Below are 7,500 nucleotides of genomic sequence, written 5' to 3' on the forward strand. Positions count from 1 at the left end.
CACAGTTCCACGACCAGGACGAAAACCACACTGTTCTACCCGGCGTTGCCTCCTGTGCAGTACACATGAATAGACATTACCGGGAAAGGTGAGGAGTGTGATCCCACACACCCCTTTTTAAATAGAGGAGCCACCACCCCAGTCTGCCAATCCAGAGGCATCGCCCCCGATGTCCACTCAATGTTACAGACAGCCCCACAGTATCCAGAGCCTTAAAGAACTCTGGCCGGATCTCATCCACCCACTGCCACAGAGGAGCTTCTTAAAGGGGAACATTATCACCAGACCTATGTAAGCGTCAATATATACCTTGATGTTGCAGAAAAAAGACCATATATTTTTTTCACCGATTTCCGAACTCTAAATGGGTGAATTTTGGCGAATTAAACGCCTTTCTATTACAACGTGACGTCACATCGGGAAGCAATCCGCCATTTTCTCACTTTCGTCGGTGTGTTGTCGGAGGGTGTAACAACACGAACAGGGACGGATTCAAGTTGCACCAGTGGCCCAAAGATGCGAAAGTGGCAAGAAATTGGACAAAATTTGTTCAAAATACGAGGGTGTGGGGAAAGTCGACGAAATGGTCAGTCGTTTGTTCCGCACACTTTACCGACGAAAGCTATGCTACGACAGAGATGGCAAGAATGTGTGGATATCCTGCGACACTCAAAGCAGATGCATTTCCAACGATAAAGTCAAAGAAATCTTCCGCCAGACCCCCATTGAATCTGCCGTAGTGTGTGAGCTATTCAGGGACAAAGGTCCTCGGTAGCACGGCAAGCAATGGCGGCAGTTTGTTCCCGCAGACGAGCGAGCTAAACCCCCCTGGATGTCTTGGCTCACACCGTCCCTTATGCCACCGAAGATGATCAAGAGAAGAATATCGACCCTAGCTTCCCTGGCCTGCTGACAAAACTGGACAGATCAGCTTTCAGGAAAAGAGAGCGGATGAGGGTATGTCTACAGAATATATTAATTGATGAAAACTTTATTCATTACTCGCGGTTTTACGTAAATTATTATACATAAACTGTGTTTACCAATAATTTAGCTTAAAAACATTTATTTTTTTCAATCATTCGAGTACATTCGGGTAGTCTTGTGTAATGCAGTATTTTGTGTCTATTTAGGTATGGTTAACCTGAGTGCTGAAATCGTGGAAAAATATATGTTCTTAGCGCGCCTGAAATGGGCTGTCTGCACTCTCAAAGTGCATGTTGTTGCCAAATGTATTTCATATGCTGTAAACCTAGTTCATAGTTGTTAGTAATTATCTTATCAGACAGTGTTAAGCCGCTGAAATCCGAGTCTGAATCCGAGCTAATGTCGCTATACCTTGCTGTTTGTTTATATTGGCATCACTGTGTGACGTCACAGGAAAAATGGACGGGTGTATATAACGATGGTTAAAATCAGGCACTTTGAAGCTTTTTTTTAGGGATATTGCGTGATGGGTAAAATTTTGAAAAAAACTTCGAAAAATAAAATAAGCCACTGGGAACTGATTTTTAATGGTTTTAACCCTTCTGAAATTGTGATAATGTTCCCCTTTAACTACCTCGGCAACCTCAGCCCCATAATAACAAAATCGGTAACACTTGGTTCATATACAGGTTTTTGGATGTTTTTAGAGGGCTTTATGTTCACAATAGATGACTCCCATTAGCTTCATTGTTAGCCACCTCAAGTTAGAATGAATAAAAAAAGAAAGACGTATGTGAAACCGGTTACAATTTATCATTATCTTAAAAAAAGCAGTGGTTTTACTCACTGTTTCAACAGGAATGTAGCAACCAAAGCGTCCATGTTGAAATCCGTTTTTTCCCGGATCTCTCCAAGACTCAAATGTATCTCCAATACTTACTCTTGTCTTACTTCTTGCTTTGCCTAATATCTTTTCGGTAGCCATTTTCTCTGGAACTGTTTTTCTTGGCCTCCCAGCGTCGACAGGCATAATTGGGGGGAACTTAAGTTGTCAGCCAAGACTGCAAATTGTTTGTCGCTTCTCTGAGATTACTTTTTTACAATTCAATATAAATGGTATGGTGAAAAATATAGACATTTAAAAAGTTCTGTTAAACCACTATGGGTAACAATAGCTTGCTAAGATTTTTTTTTTCGGTTAAAAAACAAAAAGAACAAACTACCGTATTTTCCAGACTCTAAGGGGCACTTAAAATCTTTTTTTTTTTCCTCAAAACTCGACAGTGCGCCTTATAACGCGGTGTGCCTAATGTACGGAATAATTCTGGTTTTGCTTACCGACTGTTAGAATAATTATGTATAAGTTATCACACAACTCTTATGCTTAAAGGCCGTTGCTATAGTTATTATCAATTGTGCTGAAGTTGTACTTTTCTATCTGTGCAAAGGCTCACAACGTGTAATCTTCCATTGCGAGTTGTCTCGTATCAGCAGTTTGTTTCCAGACCCTGCCTGCTGACAGCCAAGGACAGACATCGAGTACCTCAACGCAGATAAAACAGAGACAGGGAGAAATCACGAGTGTCAGCACATTTCCATTCTGAATAATCATGTATTGTGTCTACTGGGGCTGCTTGCATTACCCCTCCCTCCAGAAGCAGCCTCAATGATGTTAACTAGGGACCTCCCAAATAAATAGAGGAGCACGTGGGACTGTACCTCAGAGCGTAGAGTGAAACTGTAACTGAGTGTACAGCCCAATACGTCTCTCCTCTTAAGCAAAATTAAACTCTGTCTCTGCTTGATTCCTTGCTTTTTGTCTCGTTCAATAGATAGTTTGGTGTTTGAACCTGACACCGACCTCGAAGCTATTTTATTTGGTACACGGTGAAATAATAAGTGTGACGAGTAGATGGCAGTCAAACATAAGAGATACGTGTAGACTGCACTATGATGGCAATATTTACTCAAGTAAACAACACCAACATTGTATACGTTCCATTGAAAATATAGAACATTACACACGGCGCTCAAAAATCTATCAAAATGTTTTAGTACGACTTTGGTAAGCTATGAAGCCGCATCGCTTGATGGATTGTACTGTGCTTCAACATAGGAGTATTATTATGGTGTGTATAAGGTAAGACATATTATCTGGCGTTTTGTTTCGCAATATTATGCAAAAGAAATGTTTCTTACCTTCTGGTACCTGCTGATTTGTACTTGGGATCTGCATAAATCCTGAAAATTTGCGCGCGTCCGCCTTTGTCGTCGACACCATAGTTGATAAGCTTCTTTTTTTCCTCTATCTTCTTGTTATGTGACATTCATCCTCCGCTGTTGCCATTTCTAATATAAAGTAGTGTAAAGTTCTTACTTATTTCTGTCAGTAAACTCACCATGAAAGCTGTCAGGTTCAAACACTGATGACATCTATTAAACAGACAAGAAGCAAGGAATTAAACAGAGACAGAATTCAATTTAGCTCATTGAGGAGAAACCTCTGGGCTGTACTCTTTGTACAGTCTTCCACCACGCTCTGACGAAAGGTTGCACGCCTCCTCTTTTATTTGGACTTTCCCTGATTACATGGCAACAGCTGTTTCTAAAGGAAGGGGGGTCGTAAACAGCCGTCGCCTTTGGTTACAAAATAGTTCAAAGAAAAGGTGCCTGGAGGGGGGTCAGGTCCTGCTTCCTCTCCGCTTTGTAGATCTCGGGTCAAGACAAAATCTTCCTGTGGATTACAATAGATCAAAGAAACCGACACCTTCATGTCGCTTCCCATCCTACACAGTGGAGTTTTACAAGCCTTTTGATTGGTAAGATCAAAGACAGCTTTTGTCCTCTCGCCGGGAACTCATGGCAACACAAAGTTTTGTGATAACTTAGATACAATTATTCTGACAAAAGCGCTAAAACATACCGGTGTAGTGAGTTTACATTATTCACCTAAGGAACTTTAGTTATTAGAGATTTCTGGTCGGACGTTTTTTCACGGGACACATTTCCGGTGTTGTTGTTTCTGGATGAGGAGATGCTGCTCCGTTATTGATGGAAGTAAAGTCTGAATGTCATTAAAACAGTTAGCGCCATGTTTTGACACTTCTTCCACTCCCGTCCTTGCACGCTACACCGCTACAACAAAGATGACGGGGAGAAGACGCTGTCGAAGGTGAGCCACGTAAATAAGACCGCCCACAAAACGGCGCATCCGGAAGCGACTTGAAGATGATCTGTAAAACATCATCTATGCAACATTTTGACCAAAGAACCACCATTACATGTTATGTAGACCACAAGGAAGTCTTTTACATTTAGAAAAATAAAAATAAAAATATGACTCCTTTAATGGGTCCTATGATCCAGGGCGCCTTATTTATGAAAAAAGATCGAAAATAATCCATTCATTAGCAGTGCGCCTTATAATCCGGTGCGCCCTATGGTGCGGAAAATTCAAGATTCAAGATGCTTTATTATTGTCCATTCTTTAACATGTACAAGATACATAAGAACTGAAATTTCATTTTCGGCACAGTCCCACTAAGAGCAGACATACGCTACAAGGGGACAAGACGGGACCGCCAACGGATCAGCCACTTACGGCCATACTTGCCAACCCTCCCGGATTTTCCGGGAGACTCCCGAAATTCAGCGCCTCTCCCAAAAACCTCCCGGGACAAATTTTCTCCCGAAAATCTCCCGAAATTCATGCGGACCTGAGTGACGTGTCGACAGTCTGTTTTCACGTCCGCTTTCCCACAATATAAACAGCGTGCCTGCCCAATCACATTATAACTGTAGAATGATCGAGGGCGAGTTCTTGGTTTCTTATGTGGGTTTATTGTTAGGCAGTTTCATTAACGTCCTCCCAGCGCGGCAACAACACACAACAACAGCAGTCATGTTTTCGTCTACCGTAAACAGCAATGTTGTGACACTCTTAAACCGGACAATACTGCCATCTACTGTGCATGCATATGTGACAATAACATCTACGGCTTTTAGAGAGTGCAGTGCACAACTGCGCACACAACAAGGAGACGAAGCAGAATGCATCATCAGAGAGGGTGTTCAGCATGGTTAGAAAAATAGGGACAGAGAATAGAACAACCCTTAACTCAACAATGAGTAGATGAGTGTTATGTGTGTGTATATGTGTAAATAAATGAACACTGAAATTCAAGTATTTCTCTTATTTATATATATATATATATATATATATATATATATATATATATATATATATATATATATATATATATATATATATATATATATATATATATATGTAGCTAGAATTCACTGAAAGTCAAGTATTTCTTATATATATATACATATATATATATATATATATATATATATATATATATATATATATATATATATATATATATATATATATATATATATATACTGTATATATATGAAATACTTGACTTGGTGAATTCTAGCTGTAAATAATATACTCCTCCCCTCTTAATCACGCCCCCAATCACGCCCCCGCCCCACCCCCGCCCACGCCTCCCCCAGCCACCACCTCCCGAAATCGGACGTCTCAAGGTTGGCAAGTATGCTTACGGCGCTCCTTAAAAAAGGTGGGAAAAAGGTGACATTGGGAAAGGGGGAAGAGTAAAACAAATATCAGTCTAAGGCCGGACCCTCAGGAGGGGTCCAGACTGAGTCCGAGGAAAAAAACCTCACATAGCATGGCACACATACGATACATGTAATCACAACAACTCGCAACAAAGGGGGGGGAGTTCAGACAAGACAAGGACACGAGAAAGCAAGCAGGGAAGGAGGGAGCGGAGAAACCGCCCTCACCAAGACATGACAGAAAAAAAAAAGAAAAAAATACGGTAACTTTGAGCAAGGGAACAGGAGTTCAGAACATCAAATCAAATCAAATCAACTTTATACATTCCCTACGCTGTTGTAACACGTGGCTTGGCATTGTCTTGCTGAAATAAGCAGGGGCGTCCATGATAACGTTGCTTGGATGGCAACATATGTTGCTCCAAAACCTGTATGTACCTTTTAGCATTAAGTGTGCCTTCACAGATGTGTAAGTTACCCATGCCTTGGGCACTAATACACCCCCATACCATCACAGATGCTGGCTTTTCAACTTTGCGCTTATAACAATCCGGATGGTTCTTTTCCCCTTTGTTCCGGAGGACACAACGTCCACAGTTTACAAAAAACAATTTGAACTGTGGACTCGTCAGACCCAAGAACACTTTTCCACTTTGCATTAGTCAATCTTAGATGAGCTCAGGCCCAGCGAAGCCGGCGGCATTTCTGGGTGTTGTTGATAAATGGCTTTCGCTTTGCATAGTGGAGTTTTAACTTGCACTTACAGATGTAGCGACCAACTGTAGTTACTGACAGTGGTTTTGTGAAGTCTTCCTGAGCACATGTGGTGATATCCTTTACACACTGATTTCGCTTTTTAATGCAGTACCGCCTGAGGACTCAAAGGTCAGTAATATCATCGCTTACGTGCAGTGATTTTTCCAGATTCTCTGAACATTTTGATGATATTACGGACCGTAGATGGTGAAATCCCTAAATTCCTTGCAATATTCCAATACAATATTACAACTCTAATTTTGTAAAATTATGACATTTTAATAATTTTTGATATTATTTACTTTCACTTCTAGTGTTTTTCTTACAATATTTACCTCTTTAAAAAAATGTCCCAATACAATATTACAATTCTAATTTTGTAAAATTATGACATTTTAATAATTTTTGATAATATTTATTTTCACTCCAAGTGTTTTTCTTACAATATTTACCACTTAAAAAAATGTTCCAATACATTACAACTCTAATGTTGTCAAATTATGACATTTTAATAATTTCTGGTAATATTTATTTTCACTCCTAATGTTTGTTCTCACAATATTTACCACTTTAAAACATTTCCATTACAATATTACACCTCAGATTTGTAAAATTATAACATTTTAATAATTTTTGGTAATATTTATTTTCACTTCTAGGGTTTTTTCTTACAATATTTACCACTTTAAAAAATGTTTTCGTTACAATATTACAACTCAGATTTGAAAGATTATGACATTTCAATAATTTATGGTAATATTTACTTTCACTTCTAGTGTTTTTCTTACACTTTAAAAAAAAATGTCCCAATACAATATTGCAACTCTAATTTTGTAAAATTATGACATCTTAATAATTTCTGGTAATATTTACTGTCACTTCTAGTTTTTTTTCTTACAATATTTACCACTTTATATAAGCAGGGGCGTCCATGATAACGTTGCTTGGATGGCAACATATGTTGCTCCAAAACCTGTATGTACCTTTCAGCATCAATGGTGCCTTCACAGATGTGTAAGTTACCCAATGTCTTGGGCACTAATACACTAATACATGCTTGATGTGCAGCTTACAACCTACTCAGTGGCCTAGTGGTTAGAGTGTCCGGCCTGAGATCGGTAGGTCGTGAGTTCAAACCCCGGCCGAGTCATACCAAAGACTATAAAAAATGGGACCCATTACCTCCCTGTTTGGCACTCAGCATCAAGGGGTTGGAATTGG

General features: G+C 39.6%; 1 protein-coding gene across 1 annotated transcript in view; it reads left to right on the forward strand.

The window, feature by feature from the left end:
* LOC133615560 (serine/threonine-protein kinase LMTK1-like) overlaps positions 1 to 7,500 on the forward strand; it is a 70,918-nt gene that overhangs the window by 28,792 nt on the left and 34,626 nt on the right. The window lies entirely within an intron of this gene.

This window comes from Nerophis lumbriciformis, linkage group LG22 (genome assembly GCF_033978685.3).
Source record: "Nerophis lumbriciformis linkage group LG22, RoL_Nlum_v2.1, whole genome shotgun sequence".
Lineage (NCBI taxonomy): Eukaryota > Metazoa > Chordata > Actinopteri > Syngnathiformes > Syngnathidae > Nerophis > Nerophis lumbriciformis.